At 48.5% G+C, this 26,435-nt stretch overlaps 1 protein-coding gene and 1 long non-coding RNA gene across 2 annotated transcripts in view; one reads left to right on the top strand and one right to left on the bottom strand.

Moving 5' to 3' along the window:
* Nucleotides 1–26,435, top strand: part of LOC144098261 (voltage-dependent calcium channel subunit alpha-2/delta-1-like) — a 272,367-nt gene that overhangs the window by 139,371 nt on the left and 106,561 nt on the right. The gene's annotated exons all lie outside the window — the stretch shown is intronic.
* Nucleotides 13,445–26,435, bottom strand: part of LOC144098268 (uncharacterized) — a 217,010-nt gene continuing 204,019 nt past the window's right edge. Inside the window, exon 3 of the long non-coding RNA XR_013307154.1 lies at nucleotides 13,445–13,618. This is a non-coding gene — a long non-coding RNA (uncharacterized LOC144098268). The remainder of the gene's footprint in view (nucleotides 13,619–26,435) is intronic.

Below are 26,435 nucleotides of genomic sequence, written 5' to 3'. Positions count from 1 at the left end.
GTGCTAACCCTCCTTTTCCTTGGAGGCCAGCGCTGATGACGCTAGTAAGAGCGGCAAATAAAGCTGAGCGCGCTAATACTCTCTATGGAAGGCTACGAGAAGGGGTTGATCAGGCGGACTTCGAGGGCGGTTACCGCCATCTATTAGCCGCCTTTTCTGGTGGGCACTTCATGCTTTCCCCTGTTCTAGACGACAAGATCGATTGTAAAGTTTGTTTTCCTGCAGTCTTTCTGTGCTTCCATGAGAAGATACCTCTACATTTATAAGTAAGAATGAAAACAGAACAAACGCTGCTGATCGGCGCTGTTGGCACCAACTGCACTCGCCGCCGTCGAAAATTGGCTTAATTTGCGATCAATTCGAACGCAGCACCGAACTTTTGTGACAGGACACTTGAAATAGTGACAATCACCTCGAACAAAATGGAAACTGCTAACCGTGACCGCGAATTTTCTAAGGGGTCTGGTCGCTTGTCGCCTAGCGAAAAAAGTGATAAGGCTGGCGGATTAAAAAAAAATTAACGTTTTGAGGCATTGCTCCCCTTGGACAAGCAGGAGAAATTGAAGTTGCAGTGTGTAGATGAAGTTGCAGTGTGTAGATAGACTGCCCCATTCTGAGCAGAAGCAATTGCTCCTTCCCAGATCGGAGCTTTAACAAGCTATAAAAGCCTAAAATTTAGGATACAGGTGTCACCCTTCCCAGCCAGAACAGCAGCTTGGGCTTGTTGGTTATTCATCTTCAAGTAACAGCGCACAAAACACGGACGGGACACATAGAGCAAGAACACACAACGAGCGCTGACTTTGAACAAGTTTATTTGGAGGCATTCATTGCTTTATGCACTGTTGCGAACCGCACGAGACTCAGGCACGTGACTTCTGCCACTCGTATCATCACTTCCACGAGAATCATCATACATACAACAGCTGCATTTTCTTTTTGTCAAAAGTACAGATGGTTTGCTGATACAATCATCTCCAAACTTTGCTATCTCGGCTGCCTCAGTTATCTCGCGAACCAGCTGCTCGGCGTGTTTATCGACCACTTTACATTATGCATACTTAGCCATGCAAGTTTTCAATGGGCAATCTCTCACGTGTATTCCAATATGCCTGCGTGCTTGATCGACGTTAATTTTATGTTGTTTCTGTCTTTCGCTAGGGCATCTGCCAGTCGGTCCTATGCACTTTTTTCCACATTTCAGCGCCAGGGAATAAACAACGCCTTCCGCGCATTCGATAAAGCGAGTCCGGTGGTTTGTTGTACACCCGCGCAGTTTCTGTGGCTCCTCGGCGTTGGAGGGTAGACATGTCGACGGCTACCTAGGGCTTTGGGAAGGCGGCGGCATGAACACCTTCGACGTGACCTTGAAGGCTGTAGCCTGCTTTAGTCACGCTCTCCAGACCTTAACTATAACGCACAAGATTCCTGTGCAAGGGTCGATCAGATTCCTTGATCTAAGACTTCATCTCACTAAGGGGAAAGTGTCCTGGTCTCATTAACCCAGAGGTGACAAGGCGCCACTGCCTTTCGAATCGGCGCACTCCAAACTGGTTATAAGGGCCGTTGCAAATCTGTGTTTGTCAAACGCTCTCAAGAAGTTGTGCAATCACACGATGGAAGCTAGGTTTCGTCGCCAGGTTGAACGCCTTATGGAAGCTGGGTATTCCTCGCACCTACCTGTGCCCGTCACGGAACGATTAAGCAAGAAACAAACTGCGCGACAGCAGCAGGAAGCCGAAAGATGAACGAAGAATTGTGGCCCTTCCTTGTGTCCATAACGTCTCCCACCGGTGCAAAAAAAAATTGGCCGTAAAGGTGGAGTTGATGTTGTGCTCACAGCCCCAGAAAAACTAAAAGTCTTTGCCGACGCGTCAACGCCGAGGAGCCAGAGAAACTACGCGGATGCATAACAAAGCACCAGACTCGCTTTGTCGAATGCGCGGAAGGCGTTGTTTATTCCCTGCCGTTGAAACGTGAAAAAAAGTACATAGGACAGACTGGCAGATGCCCTAGCGAAAGGCTGAAACAACATAAAATTAATGCCGATCAAGCACGCAGACATATTGGAATATATGCGAGAGATTGCCCATCCAAAACTTGCATGGCTGAGTATGCACAATGAAAAGTGATCCATAAACACGCCGAGCAGCTGGTTCGCGAGATCTCTGAGGCAGCCGAGATAGCAAAGCTTGGAGATGTATGAGCAAATCATCTGTACTTTTGACAAAAAAAAAATGGCTGTGGTTTAGCTCTGGTTAACTCTAGTTGAACTGCGAAAACTTCGTTTCCTCGGCACGTCATCTACGCCGCGTCTCATTCCGACTCTCTCGAGAACTCAAACCGGTCTCTCCCGCAGTTAAAGAGTCACTCCGGGACGTGGCACGACTTCTAGCCGCATCTTCGTTACGACGCTTCTCGAGTCGTGCGGCGCTTTCTTCTGGCGTCTCTTGAGCGCGTTATCTCTTCCTCGCTTCGTTCTGTAGTTGTTGCGTCTCTTTCGCGCTCTCCATAAGGACTACAATACACTGAGGCGAAGCGCGCATATATATATATATATATATATATATATATATATATATATATATATATATATATATATATATATATATATATATATATATATATATATACGTGCTTTGCTGGGGCAGAGGTATATATATATACACACCCCGCGAGGCGACACCTCCTGTCCCCTCTGCCCCAGCGGAGCACATCTGGTGGAGAGAGCGGCGACGGCAGCGCCACCTGTTGGATCGCGGCTGCGACGTTGCTAGGCAACGGCGGCTCAAGGTCGTTCGTTCGCTACCGCATACGGCATACGGCGCGACGAGCCGAAATGGCTCGCTGGCTGGCGTAGTAAAGCTTTCGCTTTAAAAGAACTGGAGCTGTTGTATGTACGATGATTCTTGTGGAAGTGATACGTGTGGCAGAAGGCACGTGTCTGTGTCTCGTGCCATTCGAAATAGTGTGTAAAGCAATGCATGCCTCGAAATGGACTTGTTCAAACTCAGTGCTCGTTGCGTGTTCTTGCTCTATATGGCCCGTCTGTGTTTTTTGCGCGGTTACTTGAAGCCCTTACCAGCCTCCACCCCGTTTCAAAGGTGACGCTCCTGCCTTCCGTCCAATACCTTTCGCAAGTATGTCAGGAGACATAGTTTATCTGCTGCGTATCCCAGATGCTAGACAACACCGCTATTCACTTCGAAACTTCTTTCACGGAGTCGTGTTCAGTGCAGCTGTCACGAGCTTAAATTGAGTGGTATAATTCTTTAATGGAATTTTCTCATCACTAATATCGTCTCCTGCTTCCCGAATAACATCCAAACTGCCATAAAGGGCCAAATAATTTAATTTTAGCGAGAGGAACAATTGGATCCAGTTCTCTGCAGTGTGCCTTTAAAGAGCAGTCCGCTGGTGGTTTTCGTTTTGTGCTACCAGTATGATTGAGAACTTCGCGACGTGAGAGTGATACGGCGAATTATCGAGATCACTAACGCCAGGCAGCCAAGAGGGCCGTTTAGACGATGCCACCCTTGTCACGATAGCCAAAGAATCAGCTGCGAACCAGTCATGAAGCATTAACTCCTGCCAGGGGAAGCTCACTGATGGTCGTGTACAGTCGCGGCCTGGGTACTTAACCTGCTGGAACGAGATCGCCAGTGCGCAGGTGGCTTATGCTAGTGTTTCCTAGGATTGTAGCTTTGTACTTGGTTTGATTGGGAAGGAATTCAGTTTTTTTCGTTTTCTTGGAACTTGTGGTCTCCGGTACTGGGCCAATTGCGCTGAAGAGGTAGGGCCTTCGTGCATGGAACTTTCGCTTGCAATGGAAGCTGTGGGTCAAATAAGCAATCGTGTGTGTGTGTGTGTTTTTCGTGAAAGTATGTGAAAACAAACAGAAAGGAAAAATAGGACCACCAAGAGCAAGCGGAAGGTGAAATCAGAATGCACGCCGCAGGATAATTTCCTCCGAATAAAAAAATTGTCTGTGGTTTAGCTCTGGTTAACCCAAGTCGAATTGCGAAAGCTTCGTTTCCTCGGCTCGTCGTTCACGCAGCGTTTCATTCCGACGCTCTCGAGAATTCAAAGCGTCTCTTCCGCAGTTGAAGAGTCACTAAGGGAGGTGTCACTTCTTCTAGCCGCATCTGCGTTACGACGCTTCTCGAGTCTTGCGGCGCGTTCTTCTGGCGTCTCTTGAGCGAGTTGTCTCTTGCTCGCTTCGTTCTGTCGTTGTTGCGTCTCTTTCGCGCTCTCCATAACGACTACAATATGCACGCCGTTTAGCTAAACGTTGTTCCCCCTCTTCATTCGTTTCTTCCGCACGCCACCGCTTCTTAGCTGCAGCACATCGTTGCAGCTTCACCTTATACCTATCATCCGACATACAGTGGAGGATTCGCTGGGACGACTGCGACGAGCCGAGTTAAGGGCCGCTTTTCCACAGCTGGCATGACGTCACGTAAAGCGAGCGCCTCCCCCACGGCAGCGGCGCGGGGAGGATTCGCTGGGACGATCGCGACGAGCCGAGTTGGGGCCCCGCTTTTCCACAGCTGGTATGACGTCGCACATAGGTCACGCTAAAGGTCAATGGCGGATTCTCCGGGACGACGGCCAAGAGCGGAAACCTCGAGCAGTATTGCTTTCGCAATAAAAAAAGAAATTTTAAAATTTCACATACTGCCACCTCGCATGTAGCTATGGCAGAAGGAGATAAAAATGCACTAACAGATAACAATCCGCAGCCTATATGAAAGCACAAGGAAAAGCCCAGGAAACGCATGTCAGCTGGAGTTCACAGAATTAAAGCTATTTCAAAAGCAAAGCACGATTAAGCCCTAGACGGACATTCATAATTTCTCTATGTCCTATTTGACATTGGTTGGAAATCTGAAATGGCCCAGAGCTCTCGTTAGTGTGCAAACCTAAGATAAAATTAAGAACAGCTTGCACAGAAACATGAGCTTCGTCAACTGATGAACACAATTTACAAGTTAAGGAAAGAGTTTCGAGATTGTCCTGCAAACACTGATTGAAAGTATGTATTGAATGCAGGACGAATTCTCAGCGGGTCACAGTTCGATGCCTCGCAAATCATGAAGGCGTTTGAGGTCGTGCTGTCGGGCAACACGCATGTCCAAAACTGAAGGGTGCTCCTTTTTAACGAACTGCTGGAGGTCACGCTCTAATAGAAAACTTTGGCGGCCTTGGTTTTAATCCGAAATTCATCCAGAGCCTTTCTTGGAGTAGCGTAGTCTTATGAAAAGACACGACAGTTCCACCATTCCTTTTTTTATCCAGAGACGATTAATATATTTATTTTTCGCCAGTATTTTTGAGCGGAGGAAAAAGCTGTATATAACTTTTAACAATATTCTATTTTAGAAACCAGAGGGTGCATCCACAACGCCGGTGACAGCTAGCTGCTGAAATGTTTCAAATTAGATGTTTCCAATCATCTTGCGCGTGTAAAATCAGGAAACGCGGAGTGTACATAGCTGGTTTTGGGGCCATTGAATGTAACTGAGAAAAACACTGCCTAGTAGTCTAAAATCTCTTTTATTACGTCACAATCAATACCATTTTCAAAAATAAGGGGCGCAGAGAAAAAGAGAATCTATGTCAGCGCCTTGTCCGTCATGAGATATCTGAAGTAAGCCGGAGGAGCGCGAGTATATATAGCATAGGTCTATCGAAAAAAGCGGCCACTTGTTTTTTGAGCATAAGAGCTGGAAACCCGTGCTCCACACGGCGATGGCGGTGCGTGTGGACGCGAAGGCATCACAGCGCAAGATGGACCGCTGACGTTTACGCCTCTCCTGCCGCAAACATTGAAAGCAGCGGCACCGCCGGCAGGCTGTGCCCTAAGCTTGCGACACACAGCGGGGTCGATACTTTTCCATACCTTTTTTTTTTCCTAGAGATTTAGATATTTTCTTTTATTTGGAGTGCTGCAAGGCCGATTAAGCAGCTGCACACGATATAACCCTGAAAGTAAAATCCGTTTGCTGGCTGCTCAACTTTGGCTTCCAACCTTTTTTATCCGGATACTTTGGAGAGAGAAGACGGAACAAGGCTATAAGAGTGGCTGAAGCGAGTTTGGGCCCAGAAAGGGGCAAAAAAAGAAGTTGCGGATAAACAACACTGCGCTAGGCATCATTAGACCCGAGCGAATGCACGAGAACAGCAGCAAAGAAACAAAGAGAGGAGTCAGGTCAGCCTGTATCTGTGCGCCAGGGCCGACGGGCACTCGCCTGGATGTGTTCCCGACTTAGGAGGGGGTTGCGCAATAAAGCCGAGGAAGAAATCGACGGAAGGCCGACCGCAAACAGTCGGCAGTAAGAAATGGAGTGGAGCCAGGCTTTTCTCTCTCCGCGGCGTGCGTTGAAGGAAGCGTAATCTTCCCGAAAGCGAGCGGCGCCAAGAAGCGCACCGGCAGTTTGCGGGCCGCCGTAAAAGTAGCCGGCCGAGTAGGACTAATCGAAACCGCTATTAGCCTCCTGGGGAGGAGAAACTCGCCGCTCTTGGGAGAAGCGCACTCGGAATAGAGGGCTCGATACGGAATCCTGGCGGACGCCTTTTTCGCACGCAGCTCGGCAGCCACTGTTAACCGCAGCAGGGCGGTTAGAATTCGTCCGACGATGCGGGAAAGAAAGGAGTTGATAGTTTGACGGTCACTTACTGCATGACTCGGCCCCGTGTGTAGACATTAACGTTGATATCAGATGAGAAGAACCTCGTTACTGGCTACGAGAAGATCTTAAATATTGCCGTACTTAATTGTAGAGATAATCAGTTAGATTTGGGTGTGTAGCCTTCCCCTTTCCGTCGGGTGGATTCGACATAGCGTTCTGTCGTCTGTGGCGGGGTCATCAGCGCCCTGCTGGTCCCAAACACTACGCCGATTGCTGTGCCCAGCTTTCGGACGGCGTTTTGCGTTTTCGGCTGTACTCGCCACCTAAGAGCCTCGTAGCCCTCCCCTCCGTTAATTTCAGGACAGGCTGCCTGTTTCTGTGTTGTCGGCGTTGGTTTAACAGCAGAGCGGGCCATTCTGTGAGGATAGCACGCAATGAGGTCACGCTTGACGTCACTGCCTTATATGCATCTAGATGATGCGTCAGCATGCAGCCACATTACGCGCACTGCCCTCAGGACGACAAATAATAATGACGAGACAGTCACAAACAGCTGTCACTGAGAACCGTCCTGGATATTGTTCTTTAGCGCGAAAGCCCTTCTAGGCCTCCGCGGCTCCATGTGTGAGCAGCGACGAGCAAAACAGCGCGGCAGAAGAGAGAAAGCGAGAAGGCACCGTGCACTGCCCTTCTGCGATAGCCGAACCGCAGCGGTGAAGGCCTCGCAAACTTCATTCGCAGAAGATCGCGTTAACACAGGCGCGCTAACAGTCGGCCAATTTTTCTTGCCAGCCTGAATGTAGAAGAAGGAGCAGGCGCTCACCAAGGGTGGTGGGAAGTATTTCCCACTTAATGAACTAGGTGGGCTACTCACCACATTCACCAAGAAATGCCCACGCAAAAGTCGCCCGTACCCACATACACAAGCAATGTCATTCGTATGCATAGAACAGACGAGCAAAGTGTCTCCGGGGAAGTTTGGAAGTGCCGTCGTAGGAGACAATGCCGAGGCCAAGCTGAACCGAGGTCCAAGAATAACGCAGACAAGGACCGTCTTAGAGCAGCCTTGCATAAAGACGTATGCACATGCACGAGGCGCCAGACGCACCTTCGCGGCTTCCTTTTTCCCTTTCATGACGCTTCAGCCCTGCAATGCAGAGTAACTCGTTATTTCGGCCTTTCGTTCTGCCAAACTGCTTACTGTTTCATTGACTCCTCAACCTGCTTGAAATAGCGGGCATTGAATTACGCCTTTCATATCTGTTTCTAATCAGACGCACTACCGGCCAACAGCAGTGCGAGCTTAATCGGTCTGTGGCATACTCTTTATGATGCCTTGAATATTCCCTCGCGGACTACGTGTGCACAGAACGCACTGCGCTGGCTTTCACAAGAAACCGTGAAAAAAAGCGCAGTTACGGCACAGCGCGTCAACGGGAAGAAGTCATCACAGCTCTGGTTTTTGCGTTTTTCATTCTTGAAGAAGCAGAAAAATATTTCACTGCGCGTACCGAAGTCTTGACGGCGAGTTATGGTTTGGTTGTGCCCTTTGTGCTATTTAAAATTTTGTACAACTGCCTTACAACCGCCTTTGCTTAAACTAGAAAAGACGAAAAGTCCTCGATACTTCATTTTTCGAACGAAGAAAACGACCTTTCGGTGCCAAACGGCACGATAATATTTTAAAGGTGCCCTCACGAAAGTTTTGTGGTATGATGGAAACTACTTTGGGCCTTCTATCTCATCAATATCCATTTATGTTCGGTCCTATACTAATGTACTGGAATGAAATGCTGCTGGTACTTTCTTATGACAACATGCAGTTATTCAACTCTTTAAGGAGATAATGTTTAAACTGCAAAAGGAGATGAAACTGACGTAACGCATCGCTTGGGAAACATTCACAGGAAAAAGTGAAGGCCATCATTTTAAAAAGTGGAGACGTCGAGGAAGCCAAACAACCTCCGGGCGTCCAGCGCTCAGACAGTCGGAATGATGACCAGGAAGTCGGAATGATGACCAGTTGTTGACAAACAAGTATCGAAAACAACGTATTTGGAATTATACAAGCATAACCACCGACATGGTTTTTCCCCATCATCACGCATGCTTAACCACACTTGCTGGGCGTGTTGGAAAATCATGCTTACAATAACGCAGCGCAAAGGCAAACACGGACAAGTTAGCAAACACCACAGCGCTTTGTCCGTGTCTGTCTTTGCGCTGTGTTATTATAATCACACATGCTATGTGCTTCTGGCGTTTTCTGTAAGAACTGCTCCAAGAACTGCTCCGTCAGTAGTAGTCCGTAGTCTTCCTGCAGTCGAGCAGGGCACAAACACTTTAGTAAGGCCCCGAAAGTTCTGCACTGTGATGTTATGTAAACGTTTGCTTAGTATAATAAAAATGCAAAAGAATACCTTTCAGATTCCTAAGTCTCCGTAGCACTTGTCTCTGAAACAAAACCCTCCTTTCTTTTCCGTTTGCATTCATATTTGCCGAGCAGCCATTCTTGGAATTTGAAAGCCGTTGCGATGGGCCGACTTCACTCTCCGCGTTGCGAGAACCGCGACACAAGGATTGACACCTAGAAAATACAACAGACGCTCGAAGAACGAGCCAAGAGCGGGAAGTCTTAAGAATTCCAGCGAGGAAAACGAAAAAAAAAAACTGAGAACCGTCGACTTCCAAGGCTCTCGTGCTGTTATCACCTCGCTGTTGCAGCGCGTAGAGAGGTGTCTGTGAAAGGAGGCACGTGCCCTTCTAGAGCCGCTTTTCATTTTTCTCCTGTTTTCCTTCGCTGGAGGCCTGTCTGGAGCTCTTGTTTTAAGCCAGCGAGAGCTAAAAAAGCTGCTTTCGGCGCTCCCTCGACGGGTCGCCGAAGCAGCGAGCGAAGCTGAGCCCACGGCGTTCCGTCTCTGCGGGTGCCCGTTATGCGGCGCTGAAAGCAGCAGTCGTCGTAGTCGTACGGTGTGTCCGGACAGGCGAGAGTACCTGCTCTGAATTTCAAATCGTCAGGGCGGTGTGGCCGGATTCGACGCGACACAGTGCGTGCGAGTGTCGGTCCACACGCGAGCGCTGCTTTCGGATTCATAAAGGAGCTCGCGTTCAGCTCGCTCTTTCCTGCCTTCCGTCTCTCCTTGCCTGGAAAGAAGAAAAAGCGAATAACGGAATCACCCACCTCTTCGCAAAAGCAGGCCAGGGAGAGCGGCGCCACCTGGCGGACTTTCGAGGAAAGTAGAGGAAGCGAAATAGCTCTAGGAGAGGGGACACCGACATTATTGGAGAAGGCATCGCCTGAGCATTGCCACGCATTCATGCGCCAGTGTGCCATAAGAATCAGATGAACGCAGCAAACGAAGAGCAATAAAAAGCAGGGGAGAATCCAGGGATTAGCCGTAATCTCTTTGCTGCAGCCTTCGTTTTTCGGCGCTCGGAGTGATGAAATACACTTAGCGGACCTGACGCTGCGGTATCGACGTGATCATGCCGCGACCACGCAGCGAAATTAGCCTCAAAGTTACGAGCGAATATCCCGCGTGCGCGACGGCTTGCATACGTATACGTACGCAATATGAAAAAAGGCCGAAAAGGCGGGGTGAGGGTAGGTAAAAAAAATAAATAAATAAAGTCGCCCGAAGAGAGAACTAGAACCTGGGGAAGGGAAAGGGGAGGCACTGTCGGCGGAACCCCTACTTTCATTTGCCCACTGCGCCATTCGCTCTCTCCGTCTTCCGCCTTTTCCAGCTTCCATTCCCTCCGTGTGCCGCCGCGAGCCCCTTTATGTCCGGCGCGCAATCTGTATTCCGCAAACCGCGGCCGACCCGAATGACCGTCCACTGAAATTGCTGTAGAGAAAAGCTTGCGTCCTGAATGCAGGTGCAGGAGCCCGATGCGCCTTCGCACAGAGTGCAGCGTCGACACATGCGCGGCTGCTACTGCCAGCGGAAATGTGGAACACCGCCTGGCGTGCCGCGAGTTCATCTCGGAAGCAGCGAGCGTGCCTCGGCTTCAGTCCGCGCGGGTACGAAAGGAGACGCTGCCTGCGCTGCCAGTCTCTGAAATGGGAGATCCTATGCACCTGCACTGTCTCCATTACCGCAGTCCGTAAGAACGCTTCGAGGGCAGCGCATGATTGGGGACATAAACGCTCAAAGCAGAATGATGGGACTGATGATTAGTATAAACAGGAGGAGGAGGAGGAAAGGCAGGGAGTTTAACCGGAAGAATAACCGGTTTGCTACCCTGCACGGCGGGGGGGGGGGGGGGGGGGATGAAAAAAGTGAAGGAGAAAAGAGAGTGTAGCAGGAAATTGAAGTCACCAAGCGTTCGGTAAACTCACAGCCTATCGTGCAGGTCAGAAGTTCTCAAGAAGCGCAGCAGTGCCTTAGAGGCCTTCACCGCCGATGGTCGCCGCGGCGGTGAAGGCCCGAAAACCGTAAAGTATAGGCCTGGGAGGGCAACTATAGCGTACGGCATGCAGTGATGTGTTGAGAGGTGTATAGTACACCTGTACAGGACAAGTAGCGACCGTATAGACGCGCACCGCGAGTGTGAACAAAACAGAGGAAATAAACATGGGATGCAGTGCATTTTCCAGGCATGTTCTAATGTTACAAATAGCAGAATTTGCCACTCTCACTGAAGACGGAATTATTTCATAGCTGTATCGTACCTGTACTTGGAGGCTAATCAAAAGGTTCGAAATGACAACGCAAGGAGCAATGGGGAACAAAATGATAGGGCAGTGTTAAGAAATAGGGACAGAGCAGAATAGGTTACGAAGCAAAGACGCGGTAATGAGGCCGCAGCGGTAATAATGATCAATTGGGCAGACCTGTTATACGCAGAACAGGTCACCAGCGGTCTTTTACTGCAGCGGAGTGGGTTCAAAGAGAATCAGGGAGTGGGTGAATACCAGAGTGGGCTGGGTGAATACGTGTAAGAAATTTTGTAGGATGAGTTAGCCGCAAGTGTCCCAGGATAGGGCTCATTTGGGAACAATGGAAGGGGGCTTTGTCCTGCAGTGGGCGCGCCTGGGACTAAGACGACGACGCCGATGATGATAGCGACCTTGCACTAAATGTTTGACGGTGACCGCGCCCCAAAAAACAAAACGAACGGGCATTGAAGCATGCGATGAAGCAGTAGTTGAGTGGCCGACGGCAGGTAGCAAGAGTGCGTCGGTGGAAGCACAACGAAGGAGTACCGAGGTGTGTTATGCCTCTCCTTGGTTCTGCGTGTACCCGGGGAGGGATACATGCTACACAAATACTTGCCTACGTCACTCGCGCACGCAGTCAGAACTTGTTCGACGGACAAAGACGCACAAGGAACAATCAGGAACAAGTGCAACAATCAGCGCGGCTATTGTGATTGGTTGGTTGGCCTCAAGTAACGATGACACATACCCACTGCGGGGGAGTGGCCAAGACGCAGGCGGTGAAATGCTGGAAACAGGAGCGTTTTGAAACGAAATGGAGTAGCAACAGGATATAGGCTGACAGACTGGGCGTCGCAAAGTAAAGGCCGGTTAACTGGGAGACCGAAGACGGGCCAATGCTTTTATGTGCCTATTCGTATACAACGCCTGCAATGTTTCAGTTTCGCACTGACTGAGAGCGGGGTGAAAGGGGAAAAAATCCTCAGACCGGAAGTCGTTGAGTTTCTTGAAGGGAATTTTGCACAACAGAGTGCACACTCCTGTCGCTTCGTCCAAGCAGAAAAGCCAATCTAAAGAACAACCGCAAAGGACACAGGCAAACCCAGCTGATGAAACGGAATTAGCAATAGGCGCCTCGTCAAACAAGCGAAGCGGTGGCAGAGCTGCAGGAAGTGATCTATTATCCTAGGTTCGGCACAAAACGGGCACAGTGGGGAAACCACCAGGCCAGATATGTGAATGTAGCAGAGGAACTCGGCAACGCAAACGCGTGAAGTAACTTCTAATCTGCGCGAGAGCCAGTCTTTGCTACTGCAAGGATGCAAAAGATGCTGGTATTCGGGAGATGATGTAAGAGCCGAGGCAGCCAATTCCTGAAATATTTTGCAGCTGCGAAACCTCACCGCAGCTGCATATTCACAGTTTGGCAGGATAGCAATAACTGGGCCGCAGACAGAGGCCCTTGCAAAGGAATCTGCAGTCTCATTTAAGTGAAAGCCCGTGTGCCCCGGTACCCAAAGCAACCTTACCGAATTTAGACGGAGCGGGATCTGCAACTTAAAGAGGCGTAATGCCCGAGACTCAGTGGGTGAGGATAATGAAGAGCAAATGGACGGAGAATCTGCCATACCCATGGCCTGGGAAACGCTGAGGAGGAGCAGGCTCCTGCTCCTTTCAGCAAGGCGGAAATTTGGGCGAGTTGGTAAGTGTTCATTTTCGCTCTCAGCTCAACACGAACAGGAAACAAGACGAAGGACTAGCACAAACAGGCTCCTTTCCCTTTCACAACAGCCGCTGGCCTGCCCGAGGTATTGCAGAGCTGGCGCTGCTCTGCGACCACGCAAACAACTCTGGACAGAGACGGGAGAAAACGCACCGGACGAGGTGCGTACCTCGGCTTGAGACAAAGACCGACTCTTGTTCGCACTTATCTTTAACCGATACGAATTGACCGTGAGTGGAGAATACGCGACATTTAAAGCCGGATAAATATATTTTATTTTAAATTTATTGAAGACCTCAGATGGCCCTAGTATTGATATTACACGAAGGAGCATACAGCACAATATACTCGAGAAATTGAAAAATAATTATGACTGAATAAATCATAATATTGTGAAGAAGACGACGAAGCTGGCAGTGGCGCTGGACGAAGCGCTCGCGCTAGGCCAGCAGCCATTAAAATCATCTCACTGCCATCGTTCATCTCGCCTCATTCTTCAAATGGTCGCCATGTAACAATATTTTCGGTGGTGTTCTTAAAATTGACGGTGCTGGTGTAGGGTACGGTATAGGTAGGCACTTCATTCCAGTCGACTTTTGTCTGCGAAGAGAAATGATGCAGATGTAATGTCAAGCCGTATTTATTGACATCAGGACGATGTAGCTAAGCACGGGCAAAAAGTGAAACACACTTAACTTGAAAGAGCCCGGGCCCCCTCGTACAAGGCAAAAGACAAAGAAATGACAAAGCATGTTGAATAAATTATGTACACACATCAGCTGGGCAAGAAATAATATGAACTCAGCAATATTTAACAGTGCGAGTACTTATGGTTAGAAAAACAAGAGACAATATGCATATATATAGAGAAGATCAGTAGGACTATTTACATGCTGTCATATTATGACAGAAAACATATCCATTAAACTTTGCCTAAGCAGGCAGAATTGGAAAATTTTTGTGGATCTCAGCAGATATCAAAGGAAGCGTTAAGGTCACCGTATCCTAACGTCACGAATTTCGCGTGGACTATTCTTTTCCACAAATATGCTTTTACTTAGCAGTTCATTTAATAAGTGTGGAACAGCAAAGGAGAACATCGGACGTCCGTATTCTGTGCGGCAGAAGGGAATGCTCCAAAATGATTGCGAAATGCATATGTTGGAAAGGTTGCTTTAAGGCAGGGCCTAGAAACCTATTTTGGTGGCAACGGATACATTTATACACCTCATTACTAAACAATATTCCTACAGGTTACGAGATGGTGTGATGTGAAAGCGGGCAAACAATGCACGGTGATTCATAATTGCTATGTGTCGGACAGCTTTCTTTTGGAACACGAATATTATATTAACCTGGGTTGTGTTGTCCCATGCCAAGAAAGAGTAACTTAAATGAAGTAGAAACAGCGTGTTGTAGCTTACCATTTTTTATAGACGTCGGATGAAAGTGCCGAAATTTTGCAAGCACACATTTTGCAAAACGACATAAAACTGTGAGCGTCCCAGTTTACATTCTTGCCTAAAATAGTTAAGTGTTTTGATCATATCTACAATTTATTTGACGGAATCTCCCGTGTTTTAGTTATAACATGGATTATAACGTGATCAATTCATGTAGCACGCGGAAAATAAAGGCTTTTGTCCTTTTTGCGTTTAGAAAGAGGACGTTTGCTTCGCTCTATTGTTTCAGGCCATCTAACTTGCTGTTAATGATTGGGACTTGGGATTCGATAGTACTGCCCTTAAAAAAGTCACTGGTACCGTCTGCATAAATGTCATATTGTGGCTTATTAATTATTTTTGACGATATCACTAATGTAAAGCGTGAAAATTAATGGTCCTAAAATGCTTCCCTGTAAAACCCCAGCAGTGGTTTTTCTGAAAAGAGCCTTTTCTATTTCATGCTGGAAACGGTGTTGCAGATAAGAATCTAGGAGAAGGAGTGTTTCCCACGTACGCCATACAGTTCAGATTTCTGCAGTAGTCTATGGTGACTGAGGCGATCGAGGGCCTTTGAGAAGTCTATGAAGATTCCTATGCATAGCTTTTTATTTTCAAACCGTTCAAGAATTACCATTTCTTCTTTGCGCCAGTAAAGCTGTTTCGGTAGATCTGCCTTGGGCAAAGCCGTATTGAGACGCAGACAGTACGTTGAATTTGCTACAGAATTCGCATAGTATCGTAGAAATGATTTTTCTAAACTTTTAGAAACTACTGGCAAAATAGATATCGGCCTCTAATTTGACATGTCATTCTTATCTCCGTTTTTAAAATGTGCAATGACTTGTGATACTTGCATCAGTTTTGCGATAAGATAGGACAAGGTTGCAATACAAGGTTATATAAATAAGTAAGCATGGAGCTATATTATCTAAGACATACTTTACAGGCGCAACTTGTATTCCATCTATATCAGACCATTTACTGTAAGTAAAGCAAAAAGCTGCTCACTTGCTGCTAATCGACAGGTTCAAGAATCAAAGTGTTACTATGTCTTGCAATCCAACGTATCTGCGCCTGAAAACATGATGCACTGCTCACGACATTCCTGAAGAACTTATTAAACCTGCCGGCAAGTTATGATCCTTGTAGCGGTTGGCCCTCAACGATAGGTCCGCTAACACGGGAAGTGGCTGGTGTGCGGTAAATCAATTTGTTAACTTATTGCCGTGTTTGAGCGCTGCACTGACGGCAGTCCATTCGAAAGTGTTCGAGCAGGTATTTTTATCTTCTCGCTCGTTAAAAAGACAGCTACTGTATTAAGGTATTGTTTGAAATATGTTAAACCACTGAATGACTTAGTGTTGAGAAACTGCTGAAGTATTTAGGTTTTCATTTTCATCGTCGTCAAGCATTTTTTGGTGATCCGTGGCTTACGACTTGGCGTATGCGGTATAAGCGCGTGGAAGATATATCACTTTTCCTTTCACGATCAGTGACTGGGATAGATTACCCCCTTGAATTGCGCAATGCTCTGCTGAAGATCGGTTTTCCGCCTCCCAGTCTGATGTACGACATGGCGCACGGTTGTCCTGTGCTGTGCGTTTTGCTTTCTTTAACATTCTAATTTTAGCATTTTGCCGCACTGTTCATATGAGGGATACGCCCCTACCATTCCATCCCTGCAATAATGTCTTCAGGCGCTGCGGGGAACTTCTGACAAATATTAGGTAATAAATAAGAGCCGTCCATGGTTGGTTGGAGCCTTGGCTCGCCGTTCTATCACGAAGGCAAAAGCCGCGATCCGGAATCGCGTTCAAGGTCCTTTGAATGTTCTACCCATCATCAACTGCGGCCAGCCGTACCTTCGTTTCAGTCGTACAAATTTTGAAATAGTAAGACACTGCTTGACGAAATTAGAGAGGAGACGTTTCGAATTCGTAGCTCGGTGGAATGCAAGCCATGCAGGGCTTCCTGAATAGAAAGTTCTTGAACATATACTGTGTTGACACTCTACAATTGTTATCTAATTCCAGTGTGCCTGAAAGAAAAATGCGCTTCACAGAAATTTTGTCATTAAATAATAATTGTTTATTTTCTAAGAACAGGCTAGAATTTGAGGCACGTATAAGCCACAGAAATGCTTAGGCTGGGCGGAAAGACAGCACCTACTGTGTAAAGTGCAATGGGCCATGGTGTTTTGTCATGTGGAGGTACGTGTGAAAGGAATGAAGTCAGGATGGCAATGTTCGCTTTGTCGTTTCTTTCCCCCTCTCAGTTCCAAAGGCCGGCATTCGAAAGCATAGTAAACGCTCTGATGCTGCACTTTTCAAGTTTTGCTAACCCAAGCACAACCGAGGGAACATGGCGTTATGTATTGTGACGAATACAGACGCACTATTCAGAAGCAGGTTAACTTGTGCGGACATGGGGATGCACGCTGAGCCCAAACAGGACCGCAAAACTTTCTCGAAATGCGACGTTAGCGCGCAGCAAACACGCATCCTTGTTGTGAGCTCGAAGCTTCACCTCTGGGGCAGCGCAAATAGCGTCGACGCTGCCCCAGGGCGCTGACGCAGGCGCGGTGCTGCGGCCGGAAAGAGAAGCGGAACCCTCGCCTGCAGTCCACGGACTTGTTATGGCTCCGCTGCCCATTGCGCGCAGAATCAGTTTAAACAGCCGCACGGCACACTCGAGGGGGTTCGCAAAGTAAGTTCATGAAAAAGCTCCTGACCGACGATGACAACGAGAGAACTTTTCCGGAAGGCCAAAGCGTAACTCTGGATGTGTTCTCTCTGTTGTTTTCTGCCTTTCAGCCGTGGACAATGGGTAAGGATAAAAAGTGTTCTCGCTAAATTTGATCGGAAAAGTTTCGCTTTCGCGTGTCAGCAGATTTGGGGGAAACCTTTGTGGGACACGGTGAAGAAGACGTGGAAAGATGAAAACGGGGAAAAAAGGACATCTCTCAATACGGAAATGTGGAAAGGTCAGAAAGCACTGAATCCAGGACGAAACGCACTGCCAGCAGTTGAGCGCGTTTTGTTCGCTCTTACCTGTCTTTGGAGAGCGGGCGCTGGGGGAGTTGCGGCTTGAACGTGGAGGATATATATTAATGATTTTTTTTTCATGACAATTCCTTGTCTGGGTTTAGCGACATTGAACATCGACTGGGAAATGGCTTGCAAGAATTTGGATTAACGACACGGAAAAGATAAAGTCAGTCTTTTTGCTCATATGAAAGGATACCAGATTGATAAAGTATACTGGCATCAGCTGTTAAAGGCTAAGTCCTTGACATGCTGAGGACGGCGTCTGCATACTCAATAATGCGTTGAGGTAATTGTTCTTCCCCTAATGACGATGTCAGCAGAGACAGTCGCTTCCGAAGCAATGAAGCTCCAAAAATAAAAAATGATACTCTCATCACCACCGACCGTCTTTGCCAACGGTTACCAGGATGCATGGTGTGCCACCCCTCAAGCCCCAAATCTCTGTGCGATAAGGATAGCACTTGTCCTCACTGTTCGAGATATTTTGATCATTAGGAAAGCCGTAAGGACTCGGCCACATGAGCGCGAAGCAGACTATGCAGCCTGCTCACTTTTGCCAAAGGTGACGCATCTAAGGAAACTGTAGACTCCCGTAATGGGCGGAATCACATGGGAAGATGAGCCCTGAAAGATTTGGTGAATGCAGTGCAACCAGACAACGAAAGACCTCAAGGGTAACTGCAGAGGTATTAGAATACGACGAGCAGAGGTTTTAGAGTACGACGCATACGAACGTGTTAAACAAGTAGGTAAAGCATGCGAAGTGCTTGTGCTCTAGCAGCTAAAATGGTGACGTAGTCGCCGATCAAAAAATCAAGCTTCTCCTCAGCGCACAGCGCCAAGGAGGGGGGGGGGGGGGAGATGATTGCGTCATTGACGGTGCCGGCACATTTTCAACGTTTGCTTTGAAGGAAGGAAACCAACGCCACCGAAGGCAAACCCAGTTGAGCTTTGTTTGGCCGCATCCAACGACGCACGGTAGGGTGTGGTTGAGGACAGCTGACATTTGGAATGCTACCGCCCGTGACGTCACACAGAGCTTCTCTGCATTGCTTCGCTGCTGTCAGGAGAAATCTAAAATTGAATAGTCGATTGCGGCGCCATTTCGAATGCTAGCGCACAAAACTTTGCATGCTTTACACACAGGCGATACAAATTTTGATCCTTGAATATCGCGGAATTCTCAAAAAGTGGCGCAGTTGCTGTGTAAAAGCGCAGTCGTTGTTTACTCGGCGCTTGTGTATGTCTCGACCGATCGTCATTTCGTGTGACGTCTTGTTGAACGGTATTTTTAGAAGACATATCCGATCCAGTCAAATTTTCTTCTTTAGTCTTTAACTATATTACATTTGCAGAGTTTATAAAACAAAACACGACATTAACGTCGCGTACCAGTTGCCATGCAACGTACTCTCTTCCGCACTGCGGTTGGTGACGATTTGCGACGGGTACCGTAACTGGCTGAGCGTCGTACGTTGTTTGGTGGGAATAAGGAGCGGTCAAGGCGCGAGAAAAACATAAGACACTCCTTGGCTTCGAATGGCTTTTAGAGTGGTGTATGTACATGAAGAGAAAGAGCACAAAAGCCGAGAAAAAGACAAAAACGATGTCCGCATGTGGCCAGCAAACGCGAGCGTTAGCAATTCAATTGCTCTGGCTCAAGCGAATTAGAAAGTTCTTCATTCAGTGCCAAAATAACTGGCTGGAGAAAATAACTTTTCGCCAGATACAAACCCTCTTGCTGCCTGCCGTAGCCAAAAATTTCCTTTTGGACAAGAAAACCCACACTTTGGACACTTTTTCCTTGCACCAATTTGGAAAATGCGTGCATATTTTATAGTTAGTTCTTTTTTCTGAGCCCTTGCTGTTCCTCGTGGTAAATTGCAGGAAATTGGCAAGTATCACTCGTTGCGTGCTCTTTTGTTTTCGCGCGCTCTGGCGCGTGTTTCACGAAGAGACACCCAATGCCACCATCACCGCCTAAATCTACGAGCACGAAAAAAAAAAGCTATCAAGAATCCAGTTTTGAGGCTTTATTATTATCACAGTGGCTGTATCTCCTGTTGCCGGGAAAGTCGTCCCGCAGGTCCCCTGCAGGCAGAAAGCGCACGGGGCCGCCTCCCATTTCGCCCACATTCAGGCGCGTTAGGGCCCCAAAGAAAGACCAGCTTCTCGATGCAGGTCACGTGCCGCGCTCGTCGGGCAAGCCCAATCACCGTCCTTAGCGCGCAAGACAGAGGCGCCCTAGCTATCGCGCCACCTATACGCGCCAGCGCGCACTCACGGTCCCGTTTGGGCCGTGACCCGACTGTCACTGGCAGGACCGTGCACTCTCCTCGCTGCGCAGTTCTGCTTTTACTTCGCGAGATAAAGGGCATTTACAGCACGGCTAGACTGCAGCAGTCGCCCGCAGATGTACCCTGTGTGGGAGCGGACACGAGACGCGAGAGAGCCCCGTGACCTGGTCGATGTGGACGAGACTATCTTCGAGGTCAAACAAAGGCGTAAGAGTCAAGCGTTCCTTGATTGAAATACCGCTCCACTGCTTGCTGTCTGAACGCGTGGCTGGGCAAATATGCGCTTGTTAGAGCGCTGTAGCCACGGTGGACTATGCTAGACTGTGAGCTATGCTATAGACTGCATGCACGCTGCGAAGAAGTAACAGCTCGGGAATGTTTCTTGCGTTTCGAATAGGAGAGAGAATCTCTGAAAATTCCTTTGTAATTATTTCAGAGGTGTGGACGGTTAGCCATTAGAAAATATGAAACGAAAATTATTTGAACGAAACTTATTTAAGGTAAGGTGCTGAGATTTTAGCGGAGTAAAGAAATGTGAATGGTTAGGGAAGGAAAGCAAAAGCGCAGTAATTGTGGCACTTATCGGTGGACACCCGAACCTCGCTGTGAGGAAATGATTGAAAGAGGGACTGACAGGAGCCACGGTAAAGAGGCGCCGTGGTGGGGAATATTTTGACTCCCCCTGGACTCTTACACGGCCACTGACGTGAAGTTGAAAAACCTCATGTGGTCGAAGAAGTCGCGAAGCCCGTGTGCAAGTGCGACAGCGCGGCTGTTTTTACAAAGTCTGCTTTGAAGGCAGTCGTTGTGAAAACAGTGCCACCTAGCGCTGCGATCATACAGGTCCTGAAAGCTTACCAGACATACTAAATGAGCTTCCCGGCAAAGGAGGTGTCTCTTTGTTGCTAGAGCGTGCTAGCATGGCACTACATCGCCGTACTGCACAGCGATTATGCGTACAGCCACATCTTCTGTTGCAGCGTCACTGAAAAGCAGCAGACCTGGTGCGCCAAGATACAACAGCCCGACTAGGCCACTGCGCAGGTGAAACAATGTGCAGGCGATCATATGATATATCATGCGACAGATCTGCATTAGCAGTCACAATTGTATGGTCAGCGCCCAATGAAGCGCAAATGAGAGAATTAAATGGGGAATAGCAAAACGCGAAGATTTTAATAGGCGGGGACAGAATATTAGCGCACTTTATTTTCTCTTTTCTGCTACAAATACTGCTGCGTAGAACTGTTCAGTGACCCCCTTCAGCCCTTCGTTTCCAGTAGCTATTAATTTTGTATTCTTGGTTTCGCATGCCATTCAACTTGTTGGCGTTTCATTTAACGCTGATAATATATTTCTCTTTTACGTCGATCACCTCCCCATTGCGTGCTTGAACGTGATACTATATTCTCGCACAGTTTGCCACTGCGGATAGCAAGGTGAGACAGTAACTGGCATGCAGTCCCACTGTGCAATACCCGCCTACTGTAGACATGCACAGGAACATCACTGGTTGGAGGCGGAGCTGTCTCCGAACCTTGACTTCCACTGCCTCGTACGGACAACGCCCACTCATATAGTCTTTGCTTGCATCAAACGGGACTGCATGTTTTACTTGATTTCGCTGCCTCATTTTTGTTCCGCTGCTCCATGGGTGACGACGCTTCTGGAGGGTGCCGGCTCATAGGTGGAAGAAGTGTTTTTGCGGGTGGATGCGCACCCACCGAACGATGCTCTGGAGGAGGCGTCTTCCGGGGCACGAGGGTGCCTGGAAGGTGCCCCGATGCGCTTTGCACACACCACGGCTTTTTCGCCGAAAGAGGGCTACACTGTTAACGCCCTGCTGGTGCGCTTCGCGGTTTTGCCTTGTGCAGCTCAGCCACTGCAGATGCGATAGCTGCTGCAGATTTTCTCGCCCTTACAGAACAGTTTGCGGTACGTATCGATAAGCGAACGTCGAAAGGTGTCAACGAACCACAGAATTGAGCAATACATCTGTGTCCACTTATCACTGGGCACTTTTCTTCTCCTGTGTCAAGTAATGTAATTAACCGTTAATGAGGAAAATGTTTGGAAAAAGAGCACAGACAAAGGGACAATGGCGCAAAGACGGTGACCGCCTACCGTGATCTTTGTTCGCTCCGAAGAACACGCATAATACAAGCAACAATGCGCGAGAAAAAATAATTACCTTCCAAAATTATGCAATTTCTTTCTCATTGAAGTGAACTGAGAAGTTGCTGACAAATGATTGCCCTCGGTGCTAAACAACAAACGCCTTTAATGTTTCGCTCGTCTTTTGGCCACAGTTTGGTCCCCGTCAGGGTAAACTAACTAACGAGCTTCCTAAAGTATGCAATTTCGTCACCTACTAACATGTTTATTAATGCTAACTTAACCTGAAAAAAAAAAGAACTTCGCCAACAGTGCCTCAGTGTTCGACTTAAGAGCGTTAGCTACGGCAGCTTAAAGTGTTTTCTTCGGTGTTCAGAGCAAACCTGGAGGAGACCAAATCCAAAACATCCGCGTATGTTTCCTTTCCGGAAACGTCCCTTCTAAGGCACAAGCAGCGCCATCTACCTCATGGATTTTGCATTGCTATTGCGATTTACAGTCACCGTCGCTATATCCGGTATATTCACTCGTTATACCAATAAATAAATATTATGAGCGTGTGCATCACAACACGACGAATCGTTCGGCACCATCCGGAACCCACTGCGACAAACGGTTCGGCCGTAATGGCCGTCTGAAGGTCCCCGGACTCCGCGGTTTGGGGGCGGAAAGGTTGTCGGTGCGAATTCGACAGATACTTTGGGCTTCATCTCATTTAGTATTTTTTTCCTCAGGATACCAAGCCATTTGATATACGTTGAGCATTCTTCGTCACACGGGTCGCCCCAAATTTTATGCAAATGGTAGCACCGGGAGTGATCCCACTTCGACGGCCGCTATACTGGTATATATCTGACAGATCGAAAGTATAGGTATCAATTGAGGTGCTGCGCGCCCACCGTTGCTATGTGATTTAGGGCGTTCACATGGTTACTGTTTTGGTCAATTTGATCTTAATTGCAGACAGACGTGTCCTTGACAAATGTAAGTAGTAAGAGCTGACACTCTTAAAAAGCATTTCGTTTTGCACTGCAGGGCACCAGCACATAAGATAGGTGCCGGCAAGGGGACTGGCTAGCGCCGCTGTTATTCATCAGCATGCTCCCATAGCCTATTAGTGATGTAACGCACTGTGGGACGAACACGAGCAAGGTTCGTAAGAAAAAGAAATCTTGAAAAAGACTTGTGTTCTCGAGCTTAGGCAGCAAAAGACGAGCTGCTTTCCAATCCAGTGCTTTTGTTTGCTTTTCACCCTGTTCTTGCGTATCGTTGCTAACTTGATGGGCGTGCTTAAATTTATGGCATCGCTTCTGTGACCTGCACTGTAGGTTTCTTAAAGCTTTAAGTAATCAATTTTTACACTCTAACGCCGTGTCAACCATCACAATTTCTGTTTTTGTTCTCTAATTCTTTCCCTCACGCAATTCCCCTGTTTGGTTCAGAGAGAACTAAAGAGAACCCTTCTCTTCGAGAGAGCTTCTGCCTGGAGCTTCGTTTGATTAGTTTCTTGATATGTTTGCGAATGCTGCGTGGGAAGAAACGCCTCGGGAAAAATACACGACGCTTCTGCCGCAAACGTGCCTCCCGTGTTCATGTTACACTGGCGCTAAAGCTTTTTCTGCTGCATGATGACGTGACAACCTTAAGACGGTCCTCAAGTTTACGATGAGATGACGGAGATGGAAGAGCACACCTGAGAGGGTAAACAGGGCGCATCGTTTTGCGCCGTCGTTGCTCCGCTGTGTCCCTTGAATACGCGACAAACGAGCCAGGTCACGTGCCCTGACAAAAGAATGGGGCACCTTTGGAGCTCAGCTGCGAGTGATAATAATCAACCCGATGGAAGATCAAGGATTATGCAGCCTAGACTCGCCTTTCAACCTACAGCGAAATGGGGCCGCGTCAGATGAACGCGCTTAAGTCGACGTTGCGCACACAGAGCTGACCCAAGGTCGCTGGGCATTGGGAATCCTCAGGCCAAGTTTTCCGGCAAAGTCAAGGAGATGGATAATGGTGGGTGGACGCTGCTTCTCTTCCATCACCGTCAGCAGCTGGACAGCGCAGTCGAGGAGGGTCAGCGCAAAACAGTTACGCACGGAGGACCACCACACGCCGCGTCGATGCTCGCGTCAATGAAGAGACGGGACGCCCGGAGGCCTTGTACCGCGCGGGGCTCTTCCTTCCCTCCGGTGCGGGGGGCGAAGGCTGGAGACAGAGCCCCGTGAAGCCCATATTGGTCGGGCCCCGCGAGGCACAGTCTGCCCGGAGAAAGTATCCATCAACGTCAAGGGCAGCCTGGAATGTGACACACCTCTGGGCGCTATGATGTTGTCTCCCGCGACTGCATTTCGCGTCAGCCGTAACCTAGGGAACGGCTGTGGAGAAAAGGTGGGCGTGACCGCAAGCGGACGCAGCAGCCCTACGATGAGCGCAGGAAGGAAGGGCGCCACACTGGGAGTAATTTAATCCGCCCACTTTTGCTCCGTCTTCCGTCCGCTCTGTCAGCAACACGTATGACTTGCGGCTACATGCGCTGCAGTGCCCAGCTGTATTGTAAACGAGGCCATACAGTGCAACTCTGGGCATGATATGCCAACTGCGCCTCGTGAGCGGATCGAAGAGAAGTGAAAAGCTGCAAATAGAGGAGGAAAGATGCGGATTACGGCACCAACAGGACAATAGTTCCCCGAATCTTTGTACTGCTTGTCTGCTCATTCTTCAAAGCTGCCGGCACGCGGCTTTATCACTTTGTTTGTGATGCAAGAGGCGATCAGATTTATCTCGATTGATCTCATCCAGACAGTATCGATTCTACGTTGTTCCAGAATGTTGCGGTACCTTTGAATACCGTATCTCGAAAATTCCTATAAGCTTTAAACTGAGCGCGGCCGAGAGGGTGGGGATTCTGTTCGACGACCGCCGAGTACACTTGTTGCTTTCGCCGCCGCCGTCTTTCAGTACATAGTGGGCGCAGGTCAGCCCCATAAACAATTTGTTTTGGAAGCTTTCTTCCGGTATTCCTCACTGCCTGGACTGCGTCACCGCTACGTGACAACAAAATAGTTTTAAAAAGCACTTATATGGAACACTATAAGTGAAGCTAAACAGATAGTTTAGCCACCCGGGATAGCAGTTGGTCATTTTCCCGATTTTTCCCGAAAACGGTGCTTCGAAAGGCCAGAAAAATCGCGTAAAATGACACTACACGTGTGGACACCCCTCGCTCATTCATTCAACTGCGCCTGTCGACGTGACTTTTTGTTGGCCACCATGACTTCCCGATTTTCTCGCGCTGCAGTACTTCGCCGTCATTGGGCATCTACTGTGGAAATATGGTGATAGAAGCGCGGAGAACGTAGCTTAGAGAGTGAACAGTGTCATAAGCAGAGCAGCCGAAACACACACGACGGACAGAAAGGGCAGATACGAGCAAGGGCCCTGGATCTCTCACTTCGCATTCTGTGCACCCGGCTTGCGCGTAGCCGTTGTACGCAGCGAGCTCAGAACAACAAGCTCTCAAGGTCATCAGCGCTCGGAAGTGGCGCCCCCAGTTGGCCGGACAGCTCTGGGGGACACATGTTATAAAAATGACGTAGCCATTTCCGGTTTTGGCATGGAGAATCTCGGAGGACATCGAAGATTTCATTTCTGATTTTCTCAGCAGCGCAGCCACATTTCCGCGCAGAAAAAAAACAACGTTGGTAGTTTTATAGGTCAGATGTTTAGGGGAATCCCCCAAGGTGGAGTAGATTTGTAATAAGGGAGTAATTACTCATTGACATCCACCCGAGCGCAGCCATACGGCTACAAAGGAAAGCTATACAGCTTTCTCAGAAACTTCGCAGTTAAAGAAAAATTCATCCTGGTCCGGGGTTCGAACCCGGGACCACCGCTTCACCGGAGAAGCAGGAGGAATAGTCTGGATCTGCCGTAGCTTAGTTGTTACCTCCCTTTAGCGTGCTTTTAAGAGACAGGGATTTTGGTAGTGTTGAGTTCTCTACGTTTTCACAAGAGAGCGATGACGCATGCGTTTTCGCCTCTAACAGGCACCTGGTAAACCTGATCGGGAAGTTGAAGCTGGTGAGCGCGTACCCGTGACAGTCGATCGGGCATCGCATATATGCACGGCCACCCGTTTGTGGAATGGGGTATAAAGCTCCTCCCATGAGCCGCACGGAGAAAAAGATAGTGTTGCATGCGTGGTAGCGTCATATTCACCTGGCCTCGCGGGTAGCATTCAAAAACTTGCGTCTCTTTCCGGTTTGTGTGTGGCTAGGATGAGAAGGACGGCACCGTAGGAGCCGACAGTGGCTGTTTCAACCCTTTCGCAGCCTTGAACGGGGAAAAGGCGAAACGAGGACTTGAAGCCGGTTTTGGGCGGATGAGGGAACCCCCTTCGATGATTTTCTTCTGGCACGCCTGGTGCGTGGAAGTCCGTGGGTCTAGAATAGCCGGATAAGTCACGCCGGCGTTGCCGCTGGCGCCTCCCTCCGTCTGCAGCGCGATCGTCGCT

Source organism: Amblyomma americanum, chromosome 7 (assembly GCF_052857255.1).
Source record: "Amblyomma americanum isolate KBUSLIRL-KWMA chromosome 7, ASM5285725v1, whole genome shotgun sequence".
Lineage (NCBI taxonomy): Eukaryota > Metazoa > Arthropoda > Arachnida > Ixodida > Ixodidae > Amblyomma > Amblyomma americanum.
The sequence above is the reverse complement of the archived record's forward strand: the minus strand, read 5'-3'. Positions and strand labels throughout refer to the sequence as shown.